The sequence below is a fragment of the Eutrigla gurnardus genome, assembly GCF_963514095.1.
Source record: "Eutrigla gurnardus genome assembly, chromosome: 4".
NCBI classification, from domain to species: Eukaryota; Metazoa; Chordata; class Actinopteri; order Perciformes; family Triglidae; genus Eutrigla; species Eutrigla gurnardus.
In genome coordinates, this window is record NC_139918.1 from 4,795,429 (window position 1) to 4,813,601 (window position 18,173).

The following is an 18,173-nucleotide window of genomic DNA, read 5'->3' on the forward strand; positions in this document are numbered from 1 at the left end:
CCTACACTTGACTCAGGTTATGCAATTGGTCCCCTATTTGAGATCCTAGAATCTCACCCACCCCCTCCCACCCCCCATGTTCAGCCCCCCAAGCTGAGTTCTTTGCTTTAACGTGGCTACGTTACAAGCTGCCCCCGACACCTGTGAGCGCTCTCCCTGGTTGTGTATTAGCCACACATTTCCTGCTTCCTCAACTTGTTTGTGCGACACAAGGGGCCCTAGTTTTGTAGACCAGGCGCAGTCAGCTCTCAGCGCACCTGCGCCGCGCCAACGGGGTGTGTCCGCCTGGACTTTGCAAGTTTCGTGCACCGCGCAGGCTCGCGCAGGCACACCTCCCGTCTCGCCCACCGGCGCAAGTGGGATAGAGGGAGGAGAAGAAGGCGTGAGTGGGAGACGAGTGGGAGACGAGGAGGAGACGAGGCGTGGACTGGGATTAATACAGCCGATTCAGATCTTCACCAATCAAATGAGCTCCTCTCCTCTCCTTTAATGCGTTAGGGGAGGTTCAGTGCAAGTTCTGTCACTTGACAACCCGATGACAGAAGCAGTGCCGCCGCTCCCACCACGCACATCACGCGCTGTGCGCGCGTATCATAATAATAACAATGCCGATATTATAAAAAACAGGAGAGAGAGAGGGAGATGTTTTGGTCCGAGAGGCTGAGTTTCCGTTACGCGTGCCATCCGCCTTTGATCTGACGTCAGATGTGACGGGACAATCTATATAGATATAAATTCACGTGTTGATTCAATTAGTTGCATTAAATAGTGTTTGTTGTGATTATTTATTGCATTTAAATGTGCCTGGAACTGTGGAAACCTGCCTGTGAGGTCTCGGTGACGTGTGCGCACTGTGCGCCGTCAGCCAAACTTCCGATCCGCCAGCTGTGATTCGCATTGAATGAATGGACTTTATTTACGCCTTGCGCCGAAAGTAGACCAGGTCGGAGCTGGCGAGCTTTCAGCGCAGTCTCGGCGAGGCTTTTTGCCACGAAACTTCCGCTACGCCAAGCTGAATCTGTGACGCCTCCCCCTGCTGCGCCGCCACACCCATCTTGGCGCAGGCGATCCACCAAACTGCCAAACTGACCGTGCGCAAGGCTGCGCGGGTCGAAACTTGCACTGCGCCGGCTGCGCCACCCTGCGCCGCCCTGCGCTGCGCCACGAAACTAGGGCCCATGGTGTGACTCACAGGAGCAAATGGGGAATGGTTGCTGCAATAAGCAGATTTACGTTGCTCCTGTTACGTCCCTAAATTCAAACAATTTTGTCGACACAAACCAAGAAGCGCATTCCCCCCGTGGGGACTCTTTTGTAAATATGCTGATTGACTTTGTACAAAGTCATATGTTCAAATGTTATTGTTATTGGGTTTTTTTAATCATATGTTTTCAACATAGACTGAAGTTTTTGCAAACAGAAAAGCAGACACCACAACAGTGACTACTCTGCTCCTCAGAGACATTGTCTGCCTGTTTGGGATCCCATGCTGCATTAACAGCGACGACGGCACCCATTTCAACTCCTCTATCACACGAGAACTCTGCAAAGAACTGTGTTCTTCTGTCTAAGCTCTGCACTAACAGGTGATCGCAGCTCACACGCCTCCCACTGACGGGAACTATCACAACCTTCAGCCTGGTGATTTCAACCCTGAAGCAGTTCAAGCAAAGGAACGCTCTCCAGCCCAGGTGGACCGGCCCATCTCAAATACTACTGACCAACAACACTGTCATGAAGTGTGTGACACCCCACATGGATCCACTCTTCACACCAGTGACGATCAACAGCCCAGCAGGATGCCAACATGGACCAGTGAAGATCAACAGCCCAGCAGGAGAACAACCCGGAACAGTGCTGTTCTGACCAGATGCTGATGAACGACACAAACATGGCTGCTGCTTGTGACCGGATTATCACTTCTGTGGCTCCTTCGTCAGAAACGGGAAACTGGACCAAATACAATCTCCACACACGACCAAATGATTTCCACAAACACCTATATCAACCTGACTAGGATGGTAGCTTATCACAGCTCAAATTCTACCAATTGTTACGTATGTGGATTCATCCCACATAGCACAAATGAAGGCCTCCCTCTGATGGCTCTGCCCATTTCTGACTGCGACACGTGCCATTTACTTCACCTAAATACACACACATCTTACACCCATGAACTGTGCCCAGTTACACCTGAACTGAGACCTTTACCTTGCAAAACATCCACAAGCAAGTGTCAGACATGCACTGATGTCCCTGCTGCCATCCCTCTTAGAGTAGTTCCACGACCATTAAAGTGGTGTATTAAAGGTACCGGAGTTGGTCATGACATGGGACATTCGAACTGTGACTCGTTGTTTTATCCAATACCAAGAAGTTCTCCCAGAATATGGACTTCGGACTACAGCCCTTCACCTACAGCTTGTTCGACACTTGACATGAACTTTTCTAGGTTAGCCACAGCGGCTTCTTTTTGTTCCGTCCCAGCTGGAAAAGGGATGTACTGGATATGTGGACAAAAAGCATATGAATATCTTCCTAAGGGTTGGAGCGGAGTGTGTGGCCTGGGCTACGTAGTCCCAGCAATGCGAGTTGTGGATTAATTGCCTACAATTCCCTCAGGATTAAGGTCAACACGATCTAAACGAGATGTGTTAATCACCCACTCACAGACATATTGGAGCCGTCTATTCGGCATGCTTATTCCCAGTTATGGTGTATTGTCTTCCCTGAATCAGATAAGAGATCTTTCCAAACGTATAGAGGATTTAGCTAATACCACCTCCCTAGGTTTGTCTCTCTTATCAAAAGAGCTGGCTGCAACCCGTCTAGTTGCCTTACAGAATAGAGCAGCTTTAGACTATCTTTTAGCATCCCAGGGTGGTACTTGTGCAGTGATTGGTGTTGAATGTTGTACTTATGTGCCAGATTATAATGATAGCCTTTCTGATGTCATTGCACATGTTTAACACATTGCTGATGAAGTGCACACCAGCGATATTAGTAGCCCTTTTGAATGGTTGGAAACACTCATTGGTCGTTGGGGTACAAATATAGTTCAATATGTTTTTGTTGGTTTAATCTGTTTTATATTTTTTCTTGTTATTTTTTCTTGTATCAGAGCAATGTGTAAAATTATTACAGCTAAGGTGACTACTAAAATGATGATTCAACTACTCACAACGTACCTAAAGAATTATTTCCTGATGTTTTCAATGAATTGTGTAGAATTGATGTATTATAATTTTCTTACTTCACTTGATTACATTTTCTTGTGTATTTACTGTTGTCCTATAGGACAAAAGGGGGAATTGTAGAAGAAAATGTGTTCCCTTACATTTCTTATTTGTATCCCATATAATGTTCCTTTCTCTCGGGAACATCAAATGTCCTGCTGAGCTGCATTCATTGTATGTAACCCTTGCCATGTTGATGAAAAGACCCTTTGATCTGTCCCCCTTCCTGGACCATCTCCGAAACACCTTCATCTCACATACTTGATCAAGGCCTTCATGAATGGCCCCTGTTGTGACACTATGAGGGATAACCCTCACCTCACATATTTTAGAATGGACTGTGTGGCAACGCGACATTGTCCTTTCTCCACTGTCAGTGATTAAACCTCATTTGAACCAGCCACAGAATTGGACCTGAAGAGTTTCTTCCACACAAAGAAGGTCCCATTAAGCCAGATTGCCCTGATAGAAAACCCAAAGAAAGCCACTGTTGTATCCCCGGGTCACAGGAACAGAGTGTTATGGGTAGGTTACAGACTGTCCCAGTGTTAGTGGGTGGGAAACTGACTAGTGCCCTCATCGATACTGGTAGCGCCCAAACCCTAGTCAAGCCCCATCTGGTGGATAGAAAGGAGTATGTGCCTGGCCAAAACCTGAAAGTGATATGTGTCAATGGAGATGAACATGTATATCCTGTAGCCAAAGTGTATGTGGAAGTGCAGAATCAGGCCTATCAGCTTACGGTTGGTGTAGTTGACGGTCTCAGCCATCAAGTGGTACTTGGACAGGATATTGTTATCTTACCTGAGTTAGTGCAGAGCCATAAACCTGTGAACGTAGTCATCACTAGATCTCAGTCTAAATCCCGAGCTGTGGAGCCCCAAGAGGGTAGTGAGACAGGAGCCCTGAGAGAGATGCCTTTTTTTGACGGTGATGTGTTACCCCCTCTTAAGCTAAACGCTAAGAAAAGCCATAGGCAAAGGCGTAGAGAGAAGTATGTGGGGACGCTAAGAAAACTGCAAGAGGGGGAGGGCACTCAGATAGAGGGTGGTCCTTGGGATGATTTGACTGTGGATATTGAGCAGCTTCAACGCCAAGATGCTACATTACAAGAAGCCCGTAGTAAGCTTAGTCAGGTTGAAGATGGGCCTACGGGTGTTTCTACTTCTTTAGCTGGGGAAACATATGTAATAAAGGAGGGTGTATTGTGTCACCAGTCAGAAGGGAATTCAGCAGAACAGTTAGTGGTTCCCGAAGTGCTAAGGGAAAGGGTGCTGGCGCTAGGTCATAGCATCCCCTGGGCAGGACATCTCGGTACCTCTAAAACCTTTGAAAGAGTTGCGGCTAGGTTTTATTGGCCAGGCATGTACAAAGATATCCAGGAGTATTGCAAGTCCTGCAGTATTTGTCAGCTTACTAGCAAGCACAAGACCAGTCCATTTCCCCTACAACCACTTCCTATTATTGAGGTTCCCTTCACACGGATAGCAATGGATGTAGTTGGGCCTCTGGAGAGAACACAGAGAGGGCATAGGTATATCCTGGTAGTCTGTGATTATGCTACTCGTTATCCCGAAGCTTTACCCCTCCGTAAGGTTACTGCCACAACCATCTCGCAAGCTATCCTCCAACTGTTCTCTAGGGTAGGGATACCCCAAGAAATTATCACCGATCAGGGAACAGCCTTTTTGTCTAAAAAGTTAAAGCAGGTGTATAGCTTACTGGGTATTAAGGGAATACGGACCACACCTTACCACCCCCAAACTGACGGTATGGTTGAACGCTACAACCAGACCCTTAAGAGTATGCTCCGGAAGTATGTGGCAGCCAATGGCAAAGATTGGGATCGCTGGCTGCCATATTTGCTGTTTGCTTTCCAGGAGGTGCCCCAGGCATCTACTGGCTTCTCCCCATTTTAACTGCTGTATGGGAGACCAGTGAGGGGGCCCCTGGATTTACTCAGAGAAGCCTGGGAGGGGCCACAAGCACCACAGACCACCAGCATCCTGGCCCATGTCCTTCAAATACGGGAGAAGATGGAGGAGATGACAGAGTTGGTCCGGAGTAAACTGGCGCAGGTGCAACATCGCCAGAAAGTCTGGTATGACAAGAAGGCCAGGCAGCGGTCTCTTCAGCCGGGGCAGAGAGTCCTTCTGCTCCTCCCCACATCCGAGAACAAGTTGCTCGCTTAGTGGCAGGGGCCGTTCACTGTCACTCGGAAAGTGGGGCCTGCCACATATGAGATCGACATGCCCGGGCGAAGGAAGAAACAGCAGGTCTTCCACATCAACCTGCTGAAAGAGTGGCGGGAGCAGGATCCTGAGGGCAGCCTACAGCTCATGTTGCAAGCCGTTGGAGAAGAGGAGGACCATTCTGAGCAGTATTTCCCGACTGCTCAGCCACCCACACCACTGGACCTGGCCCACCTTACTTCACAGCAGCAGAGGGAGCTGGAGGACATAATTCCCCCAGGCCTCTGCCAGGAAAAACCAGGGTACACCACTGTGGTGGAACACACCATCCCGCTGAACCACACCACTCCTGTGCGTCAGAGGATGTACCGGATCCCAGAGCGTCTACTTCCTCTACTTAAAGAGGAGGTGGAAGAAATGCTGTCGCTGGGGGTCATCGAGAGATCGCGCAGTGAGTGGAGCAATCCAGTTGTTCTTGTACCTAAAAAGGATGGGAAGATCCAATTCTGCATTGACTTCAGGAGGGTGAATGCACAATCACACTTCGATGCCTATCCGATGCCCAGGCTGGAGGATCTGGTTGAACGCCTGGGAGAGGCACGCTTCATCACGACCCTGGATCTGTGCAAGGGCTATTGGCAGGTGCCCCTTGCCGAGCAGGACCGGCCTTACACTGCCTTCAGAACTCCACAAGGACTGTTTCAGTTCCGTGTGATACCATTTGGCCTGCAGGGGGCGCCTGCAATGTTTCAACGGCTTATGGACTGTGTTCTGGAGGGCACAGATTCCTACGCTGCAGCCTACCTGGATGACATTGTGATCTACAGCGCCACCTGGCTGGAGCATCTGAGTCATCTGGCTGATGTCCTGCAACGCATCCAGAAGGCTGGTCTCATTGTACACCCTAATAAGTGTGACTCTGCCAAGCCTGAGGTCCGCTACCTGGGCCATGTGCTGGGTAGGGGTCTGATTAGGCCCCAGCAGGACAAGGTACAAGCCATCCAGGACTGTTCCCCGCCACAGACCAAGAAGGATGTGCGGTCCTTTCTGGGTCTGGTTGGATGGTACCGGAGGTTTGTGCCCAACTTTGCCACCCGAGCTGCACCTCTGTCGGACTTGACCCAGAAGGCGGGGTCAAGTCGAGTGCAGTGGGGTGCAGAACAAGAGCGGGCCTTCACTGACTTGAAGGGGGCCCTGTGTCAGGATCCAGTATTACAGAGCCCTGACTTCAACAAGTCCTTTACAGTTCAGACCGACGCGTCTGGCATCAGTTTGGGTGCAGTGCTTCTCCAGGGGGAAGGGACTGATCAGAGGCCTGTGGCTTATATTAGCCGCAAGCTATTCCCCAGGGAGACACGGTATGCTGTCATTGAACTTGAATGTTTAGCCATTAAGTGGGCTTTGGACACTTTTAAATATTACCTGCTAGGCAGAGACTTTGTGCTTGAAACTGATCACCGAGCCCTTCAGTGGCTTGGCCGTATGAAGGACTCTAATGCACGTATCACCAGGTGGTTCCTGGCTCTCCAGCCCTACCGGTTCTTGGTCAATTATCGGGCCGGGAAGCAAAACGTTGTCGCTGACTTTCTGTCTCGCCACCCTGTTGGTGAGACATCAGAAGGGGAAGGAAATGTGAGAGACTGAATATCCGCCTCTCACTTATATGAACTTGATACGTACGGTTTGCCACTTTACTGCAGGTGCGGGAGAGAGAGAGTTAATTTATGCACGTACGCACACACGCACACACACACTTACAGCTCTGCGGCATCTCTCCTCCTGGTTCGCGTTTACGTGAACACTTGGGATTTCATTGACTCGTCGTGTTATATAAATATTGTGCTTGTGTGGGATACGGGGAAATGTTTGATGTGGGGAGTTTACCGTTTGTTTAGCGCGTAAGCGCGCAACCGGCTCTTTGTCTGGTGTGCCGCGATCGCGAGTTTAGTGTGTGTATAAAATATGACTGTCCTAAAACTTTGTATAACTCCGATTTGGCCAAATATAATTGTCTACAGTGTGGTACCCACTGTTTCAACTTCCAGTAATCATTTACATGTCTATATTGTCCATAAGCCGGTTAACCTTCACTCACGCTTACTTCCTGATGTTCTGGCTTCCTCGCAGCTATCCCGTTGCGGAAGCGCGCGCCGCATAGGGGTGGGTCTTTTACCTGGTCCAACAAGGGGAGGAAGCGGGGCATTATGTTGTAGGGGTGTTTGGTCTCATAATCTGTATGTTTAATGATAGTCATGTATATGAGTATTGTACATATTGTGTGTAATGGGATTGGTTTATTTAAAAGGGTTATGGTAATATATATGTTCACTAAAGGTAACCATGCGAATATGGAGCAATATGTTTAGTGCTTCCCCTACATGGTGGTTTAGCCCTATTAGGCAATTTGGGCCAATCTGTCTTCATGGGGAGGCCTACTTAAGGAGGGTACACTGCAAAAACAGCCCTTCTAGAAAGAAGTCAAATATTCTCATATTCAATCAAATTATCTTGTATCAAGCAAAAAAATCTGCCAATGGGGTAAGCTTTTTTTGCTTGACAAGCAATTCTTAAAATAAGCCCAAATTTCTTAGCTCCGAAAGACTAAAATGAGACTTTAAACTAGACAGAAAATCTTAAACTAATCCAAATTCTTCTTAAACAAGCAATGAAAAAAACACTAATTCAAGATTAAATTACTCAAAATTAGAATTTAAGTCTCTTTACTAATTTAAGAAATTACACCTTAATCTGGGATTGATAATGAGCATAAAAGTAGTTAAAATAAGACATAATTTCTTAAAACAGCATAACAAATATAAAAGTGATGTCTTAAATCAAGATACCAAAACTTTCTCAGTTAATTTTTTTTTTTTATCATTCTAGCTCAAAATTAGCTGGAATATCTGATCAAGAAAAAGTAAGGCATACTTTCTTAAAATGAGATATTTTTTCTAATGCAAAACTTGCTGGACAAGATTAATATTCTTTTTGGACAAAAAATAAGACTTATTTTCTTGATACAAGGCTTTTTTTACTTTCTTGAAATTCCATTTTTGCAGTGTAGATCAGTCGCCCAAAAAGGGAGGGCTAGGGGAGAGAAGGTCAGCTCTCCTGCTGTGAGGTAGAGTGCTTTGCCCAAAAACGTCTGGAACGCTATGTGTTGTGCCCTTAAAAAGGGGAATAGTGAGAGAGATGTGAAGAAATCCATAAACGCTGCTCTCGCATTCACTCGTCTCTGTATTGAGTGAGGGAGAGAAGCGCGCTCCCCCTACTGGATCCCCGAGGCATTACCAACAGAGCCACGAACAATTTAGTGGTGATTATAATAACAGTGACCATTACAAATACACATCTGGAACCACATTGAGATTGCATGTGCTGAAACTAGTACAATATTGACTAACCATTGATTAATATTCTTGTCCGTTACATACTCCCCCTCAAAATAGATGTTGTCCCCAACATCCTAACCCTTGACCTTTAGTACAAATAAGGGGTTAACCTGTAAACATCAATAAACATACAATGTACCATTGCAGATTAATGCCTCTGCTACCTTATGTCTTTTCTACTGCAGTGTTACAGACTGGAACTCTTTTCATACATTCTTTCAGACATAGGTAAATACCCAATGTCGTTCAATGTCCTTGTTGTCTCATTAACAGTTCCGTTCGTGCAGCATGCTCAAGTCAACTACACTCTCCTTTAATATAGGTCCATGAGTGTGATGTTAGACAACGGTGGGTGTAACAACAGTCAATAAATGTAGCTCATGTTCAACAGTCCATTTTGTCTGTGGTTCAGTGGTGCAACGTTTCTACCTTCCAAGTCCATAGTACTGCTGGAAGTGGTGTGGTGGCGCAATAAGTGTCCATGGCACCTTAAAGTTTGTACGTTGAGGTGGTGTGCTTAGGCTGTAGCAGGCTGGAGAGCCAAGCCTATCATAAGTGAAGACCTTGGGCCGTCTCTGTTGTCGCCTAGGCCGCTGAAGTTCCTCCCTGCAGGAATCACTTGGTGCAGGTGATGGAACAGCTATCTCCACCGGTAGGTCCTCAACATAACTGTCCTCTCTCCCAGGCAAGTGCTCTACTTGATTTGTCATTCCTTGTGCTGCTGGCTCAGGTGACATGTTTTCCTCAGAACATTCGAGCTCCACAGGTGTACACACAGGATTCACTGTCTCAGGTGGGCATGGTTTGGATTGCTGCTGAAGTGGGGCTAGATAATACTCATCATCATCATCATCCTCTTCTTCAGGTTGCTCCACTTCCTCATTTCCCCTCACCCTTTTTTCCTTTGCTCTCAGCTGTACTGGAGCTTCCAGTGGCAGGTGGTCACATGGGAGGAGAAGGTTACGATGTAAAATCCTTGATCTGCCTTTTCCTTTCTCCGGTCTGAGTTCGTAGACAGGAATGTCTTTACTCACTTGACGCACCACTGTGTGAACAGTGTCCTCCCAGTAGTTTCTCAGTTTTCCTGGACCACCACGAGGTGTCATGTTCCTGATTAAAACACGATCACCAGGCTGTAATACTGAGCTCTTCACCTTACTGTCATACTGTCTTTTACTTCTCAGAGCGGCCTTGTGAGCATTCTCTCTTGTGATCTTGTATGCTTCTTCCATGCCCTGCTTCCACTTGTCCATGTAGTCATGATGGTTGCTGTCTCCTTGTTCTGGGGTCAAGTTGAACAACATATCGATGGGCAACCGTGGAGAGCGCCCATACAATAAATTGAAGGGTGAGAAGCCAGTTACATCACTACAAGTACAATTGTATGCGTAAACCAGTTTGTTTAGTGAGTCTTTCCAGTTAGTCTTTTGACTCTCTGTGAGGGTCTTTAACATTTGGAGTAGTGTTCGGTTAAACCGCTCTACCTGTCCGTTCCCCTGGGGGTGGTAGGGAGTAGTTCTCGACCCAGCAACTCCACAGTACTTTTTCAATTGTGCAAACAGTATGTTTTCAAATTCACCACCCTGATCATGGTGTATTCTCGCTGGGAAGCCAAATTTCAATGCATAGTCGTTAAAGATTTTGTCTGCCGCTGTCTTGCCTGACTTTGAAGTTGTGGCATACGCCTGGACAAAACGTGTAAAGTGGTCAACAATTACAAGAATGTATTCATACCCACCCTTACATTTGTCAAGGTGTAAGAAATCAACTGAGACTAGCTCAAACGGCTGAGTGGTGACAATGTTCGTCAGTGGTGTCCTCGTCTCACGGCTTGGCTTCTTGTGCTTGAGGCACACACATTTCCTCATGACATAGTCCTCTATCTCTTGTTGCATGTGGGGCCAGTAAAACCGGTCTCGCACCAAAGATGTGGTCCTATCTACACCTTGGTGGCCCATTTCATTGTGGAGTTCCCTCAACACTGTAGTTTTATGTTTCTCTGGAAGCACCAACTGTTTTCTGGTTGCAGTTTTTCTGTGCAGTACTCCACTCTCATTTATCTCCAATTTCTCCCACTCTCTAAGGAGACATACCATCGGTGAGCTGAGTTGTTTGAGTTCTGGACCTGATGGGCGTTTTCCTGCCAGTTTATATTGAATGACTGGTCCAATAGTGGAATCATTTCTTTGGTCATGTTTGATTTGGTCTGTTGTTAGTGGAATGAGGACTGTCTCTGTAGCCACAGCTGCACATTTCACTGAGACACCCATGGACCATGACACACTAGATTCATCCTGATTTTCCACTGCTTGCGTCGTTGCTCCAATCACATCATGTGATATTTCCTCTGAACACTCTTCCATGAATGTTTCCATATCCAATGGCATTCTGGACAGACTATCTGCATCAATGTTTTCCTTACCAGGACGGTATTTGATTGTGAAGTGGAAATCCGCCAGTTCTGCTACCCATCGGCTCCCTGTTGCATTCAGCTTAGCAGTGGACAATACATAGGTAAGAGGGTTATTGTCACTGTAGACGGTGAAGGATGGTGCATAGTAAAGGTAGTCACGAAATTTTTCTGTAATTGCCCATTTGAGGGCGAGGAACTCTAACTTGCCTGAATGCAAATTGTAATTTTTCTCTGCTGCTGTTAGAGTACGGGAGCCATAAGCAATCACACGAAGCTTTCCATTCTGCTTTTGGTACAATACGGCACCCAGTCCCTGGTTGGAAGCATCAGTATGAATGATAAATGACTGTGAAAACTCTGGGAATCCTAGAATAGGAGGCTGGAGGAGACAGTCTATCAACTGTTCCAGGATTGACTGATGCATGTCCGTCCACTCGATCCTTGTATTTGATGGTACTCCTCTGCTGTTCTGTTTTGTTGGCCACATCCTTTTTTTGGTTTTCAGAGTTTCAGTTTCCACGGGTGCTTTAAGCAGGTCATATAAGGGGCTTGCAATACGTGAAAAGTCTTTAATATACTGCCTGTAATAGCTTAACAGTCCCAATATTGCTCTTATCTCACCAACAGTACCTGGATGTTTGTTTTTCAGGGCCCTTACTGCAGCAGTGTCGGCAGGGTCCACCCTGTTTCCCTCAGCAGACACAATTCTCCCAAGATACCTAACTTCTGCTTTAAACAGGTCACACTTTCTGGGTTTTAGTTTAATGCCATGCTCCCTCAACCGCTGCAGCACCCTCCTAACATCACTGACGTGATCCTCAAATGTCCTGCTAAACACAAGAACATCATCAAGGTAAGGCACACATATTTCATCCCTCAAGCCCTCCAAGCACTCTTCCATGCAGCGTTGGAATGCGGCCGGTGCATTCATAAGCCCAAATGGGATTCGGACCCACTCATATAGGCCCCAGGGGGTCACAAAAGCAGTTAGATGTTTACTGTCCTTGGTCATGAATCCCTGGTGGTATGCCTTACCCTGGTCCAGCAGTGAAAAGAGGGTATTTCCTCCCAGGTTGTCCATAATGTCCTGTACTCTGGGGATGGGATGGCGATCTGAGTGAGTTTTCCTGTTGAGCTCCCTGTAGTCGATGCATAAGCGTAGAGTGCCGTCTTTTTTTCTTACACAAACAACTGGAGAGGAGTAGGAAGACATAGACTTTTCAACCCATCCTTGTGCTATCAAGTCCTGCAAGTAGCCTTTCATCTCCTTGTATAACGGTTTTGGAACAGAGCGATATGCTCTTGAAACTGGCTCAGCATCTTTTAGTGGAATGTTCATTTGCAGGTTTTTTATACAGCCTATGTCGTCATCAGACCTGGAGAATGAGTCGGACTCTTCTCTTAGCATTTGTCTCACTTTTTGTCTCTGGTGTTCATTAAGGTGAGTCAAATCAACAGGCGGGTCCCACTGTTCCTGGATAGGCGTGCTTTCACTGGAACTCTTGACCTTGACATGGTGCATGGTCGCAGCAGGTAGGTTGTCTGTTTTAAATATGTCTGCAGGATACACTGACCTGACTGACTGCACAGTTCCAACAACAGTCCTTCCTGCCAGTGAAATGTCATGACTGGTACGATTTTGCACACTAACAATAATTCTTGGGGCCATGCCTGCCTCCACTGACACAAGAGTTTCACAAAACTCTAGCCCTTCTGGCCACTGGGGGTTCTCATGGGGCTCAAAAATCATAATCTTATCTTCCCTGAGGGGTGGGGCCTGTACTCGACACTCAACTTGGATGGAGCTACGTCTAGGCACACTGACCCTCTCATTTACAGTCCTTACATAATGATCACATGTCTGTTCTACACTCACAGCATTAATAAAGGTTTTTGCTTTATTTTTCCTAAGGTGAGGAAAAGCCAGTTTTACTGCCTTTACAAGCTTGTCTTTGTCACTATGTTTTACCTGAGCTTGCAGACTGTCGAACACAAGATGTTCAATGACATTAAAGCCAATAATGGGACACTGCTGTTGGTTACCTTTTAGCACTAGCATGGGTATTAGCAACTCATCATCACTAGCAGTAAGTTTAAAGGACACTTCAAGCCAACCAATGTATGGCATTTCTGTTCCATTTGCTGCTTCAATTTGTAAGGGGTCAAGTGGGTCAATTAGCTCTGCTACATCCCTTAGTGGAATATCAGGTAAGTAGTTTCCTTTCCATGCTTCATCTATAGCACAAATTTGTGAACCCGTATCCCAAAGTGCCTGAGTTTTCTGTTTGTGCAGAAAACACTTGATAAGACACTTCTTCCCTACTAGCTCTCTTACAGTAGGTATTCTCCCAGGACCACTACTTTCTTTACACTTGGATTTCTCACCTGACTGTATTGCTTGTTTCTTAATACCTGAACATGTGTATGGCTTACAATGTTTTTTGTGTGCAGGCCAATGAGTTCCCTGGCATTCTTTTGAGCAGTATAACGTGCTTTTACAAACCGAACAACGTTTTAGTCTACCACTTACTTCCTCTTTTTCACACCCTACACAACATTGGGACCGATCTATGTTGCTGGTTGCTCCATGTCCCATGTCCCATGGGAGCAACCCCACTTAGTTTAAAGGGCTCCCCTGAGTAGATTCCACTTGCCTCTGTGCCCTACAACCTGCTCTGAAATGTTCACCGCTTCCACACCTAAAACAATGCTGACAGTACTCTTCACCTTTCTGAATGCAAGAGAAGCACCTAGGACAGGGGCGTGGTGCTGGGTAATAACGCTGTGGTGCAAACCTTTGTTGAAACTGAGCAGTATCCCTCATCCCCGTAGAGCTGAATCCTGGTCGGTACCCCTGTACTGCTGCTGGTGATCGCTGGTGGTACAATGGCCTGGCATTTAACTCAGTTTGATAAGGTGAGGGTTGTGCGGGTGAAAACACTGGATATGGGGCAGGCACATGAGGTGGTTCTTGGATCGGTGGGAGGTACTGTGGGGTAACAGCAGTGGGCCTTTGGATGGTTTCTCGGATTTGGGAGACCTCAGCTCTTAAATCTTTCAACAGCACCATGTCAGAGCGCATTTCTTTTATTTCGGACAGCAGATCAGGGGGCAAAGTGGCAGTGTTTTGCTTGGTGGTTATCCTCTTTTCCACTGGAACCTCACTGGACTGGACTGTGTTCACATTTGCTGATCGTGATGGGACAGCATGTTTCTTTTTGTCCTGTCTCTCCTTTTCATTGGCACATGCAGTGTTCAGTTTCTCCAGCAGGAGCTCATCTGACGTGTTTGTCTGAAGAAGGTAAGGCTGCAAGTCACTTTTAATATTGTCGTTCTGTAGGCCAGTTAGGACAGTATGCATGAAGAGACTCTGAACTAAAGCTGGATCATATTTTAAGTTTGACTCAGCTTCCTGAGAGGCAAACAGAATTTTCTGTCTCATGTCCATTGCCCTTATCAGGAAGTTTTGAGGGGTCTCTTTGCAGCTCTGGACCTCCGAAGTGAGTTGTTTATATAGCTCTGTGGCCCCTCTCTCCTGGTAATGTGACCTGAGGATTCTGCGAAGAGCAGGCAGCGTAAGTTGTCCTTTCCCTTCAAGGTAACTACGTAACTGCAAGCCTGGTGTGATAGCGCGGATTACAGCATCAATGATCTCTGACTCTGGATAGTCTTTGCTTAGCCCATTTTCAATTTGTCTAGCCAGACTAGAAAATGTTAGCCTATCTTTTTGCCCTGGCTCGCCTATTTGGCCTGCTATCTTTAAATCTTTACGCCACATAGAGTTATCAGGGGGTGCAGGGGCCATATTCCTCACTGGAGTTCTGGGACTGGCAGGGGGATTCATGCTTGTGTACCTTAGGTCATACATTGCATTTTCTTTTTCTTGTAATGACAGCCTTAGTGCCTCTACCTCCTTCTGGAGGTTTGACTGTTTTTCAGTTTGATCTATGATTTCCCATGCACTTGGATTTGGTGCCATTTGAGTTTTGTCTATGACGTCCTGAACATTGAGAAGGTCTGCCATGCCTCCATCCTCTAGATCGGATAATTCCACCCGTTCAAGATATCTCATGACATGTGAAATTAATTGACTGCGGGTTTCACTGGTCACATCTTTCTTTCCTAGTCCTGAAACCTGAAGTGCATTTTATACAGTAGTCAGTTGTCCTACAGTGAGTTCGTACAATGCTCCTTTGATCCCGAGCTGCAACTTCTCCAATTCGGACTCCATTTTATCAGAGGAGTAGGCAAAAGCAGTTAGATAGGGGGTTCTCTGACGTAATTGGCTTTATACTGCTCCCTAGTGGTTATTTTGCTCACTTCAGGATACAAGTTTCCAATGTCTGTCTGAAGGCCACCTCGACGCCCTGCCTGGCTCCTTTCTCTGATGACTGGGTTGTTTGGGGGGATGATGACCAGAGGATTCCACTTATAGCTCAGTGATGTTCCTCAAGCCGAACATCCCAGCGGTGCCTCCAAATGTTGTGCCCTTAAAAAGGGGAATAGTGAGAGAGATGTGAAGAAATCCACAAACGCTGCTCTCGCATTCACTCGTCTCTGTATTGAGTGAGGGAGAGAAGCGCGCTCCCCCTACTGGATCCCCGAGGCATTACCAACAGAGCCACGAACAATTTAGTGGTGATTATAATAACAGTGACCATTACAAATACACATCTGGAACCACATTGAGATTGCATGTGCTGAAACTAGTACAATATTGACTAACCATTGATTAATATTCTTGTCCGTTACATATGCTCCCTTTGAAAGCTGTATTTATTTTTGTTTGAAAAGTGGTTTTGTTTCTTTATTATTACTGAAAATACAAATGACGTCTGACTGGGAAAATAAAATCTCATCATTTTTGAAACGTCAAATTCCTCTCCTCCATATCCTTTCCACCTCCAACACCTCGCCCACATCCGGTATTGTGGGCTGGCTGCGCTAGCCGTTCACATAGCCCCAAAAGTTTCTGTTTGGATAGTCCTGTTTCCCTAATCTTATGGCTGACACCTTGCTGGCTCCTTCTCAGTTTCATAAGCTAGTGGAACAAAAGATGGAGGAAGAGTGGAAAAAGTGTACTGCAACAAGATGGCAGGAAGGCAGCTAATGGGACCTAGTAATTGTAATAAATCCTGTGTTAAAAACTGAACTGAGACATGCAGCAACTTAAAACCACTTATTATATCACTACCATGATCTTAAAAGTTCAAAATATTCATGACATCCATATGAATACCATTAGGTAGATTTCTTATGTGACAGTGTGGATAAACCATCAAACTCCCGACTAAAAAAAAACAGCTTAGACCAGCTTAGGCTGGTTGATCGTTTTAGCTGGTTTAACAAGCTAGTTGATGGTTTAAGCTGGTCTTAGCTGGTGGGTTTAGATGGTTTTAGCTGGTAAAACTGTCTGGTTGATGGTTTTAGATGGACTTAGCTGGTAAAATAGGGTGGTGGATGGTTTTAGCTGGTTCAATAGGCTGGTTCGTGGTTTTAGCTGGTCTTAGTGGTTTTAGCTGGTTGATGGTTTTGGATGGTCTTAGCAGGTGGTGGATGGTTTTAGCTGGTTCAATAGGCTGGTTGATGGTTTTAGCTGGTCTTAGTGGTTTTAGCTGGTTGATGGTTTTAGATGGTCTTAGCAGGTGAAGGATGGTTTTAGCTGGTTCAATAGGCTGGTTGATGGTTTTAGCTGGTCTTAGTGGTTTTAGCTGGTTGATGTTTTTAGATGGTCTTAGCTGGTTGATGGTGTAGAAGCTGGTTGATGGTTTTAGATGGTTTTCAATGTACACTTATGAGCAGGAAATAAATTATGTGTGCATGGTTGGGGGTGGGGGATGAGAGTCAGTTAGTGTGTTGTGTTTAAATTGGAACGTGCAATGTGTCATTGCTGCTGTAGTAAGTGGTCAGATCGGGCATGGTGAAATTACTTTAGCATACGGAGAGATAAGTTTTGTTTTTACCGAAAGTAAACCTCTCGTCCAGCAAATGGGCTTCGCGCTGTATTCCTCCGCTCGCAGATCAGCTGTTGGCCAGTTACGCTAATGACTAGGGATACAGGGGTTCTGCGGTTGAGGAAATGTAGTGCCAAAATAAAGCGCGATCTGACGGCGATGTAAAGTGGTGTGAATTTTACCTATACAACGTACACTTAGGCTGACGTAAACATTTTTAGGTGAGCCTTGTTTAAGGTAGTTAATTTGGCTTTTTCTCTGGACCCCGTTCACTGCAGTGTCATGACTGAACGTGACCTCACTCTGAGCTGAGCGTGATCTCCGTCTGTGCCGAGCGCCATCTAACTCAGAGTCGAGCTACTACACGCACGTAAACGAGCTGACGAACCGGGGTATGTAACATGATGAAATCCACGTACATTAATGATTAATCCTCGGCAGTATCTTGATACATATTCTGTTTATTAAGGGAACATCGCGTGAGTGTGTCTGAGAGAGAGAGAATGAGAGAGAAAACTCTGGTAAGAACCATGCTAAATCCAAAGTGGCTAAGCCTTGAGGTTAGCTGTTGATATTAGCATGATATGAGAAAATTCCTTTCATTGAAGTATGTTCATGAAGCCAGTCAAAGTCCCCGATATGTCTCCTAGTGCTTTAAACCCACCGTGGTACCTGCAGTATCATTGTGAACCTGGAAAAGTAACTGAAAAAAGATCGCTAGCTGGAGCATATAAGAGAGAAAGAAATGGCATATGATGCATATTTGTGTTGATATAATCAACAGAATGTTTTTTACTGCACTAAAGTTGTTAAATATTCATGTTGGTTAAAAAGAATAATTTCATACTGGTAATTTACAGTTAAAAATATATATATAATCTATGGTTAAAGATATGTAGGTGATGTAATAGGTAATTGTCATGGTAAAATACTTATCCTGTACTGTAAAAAATGTACAGACTCATTTTCAATGCTTTGAATGCTGT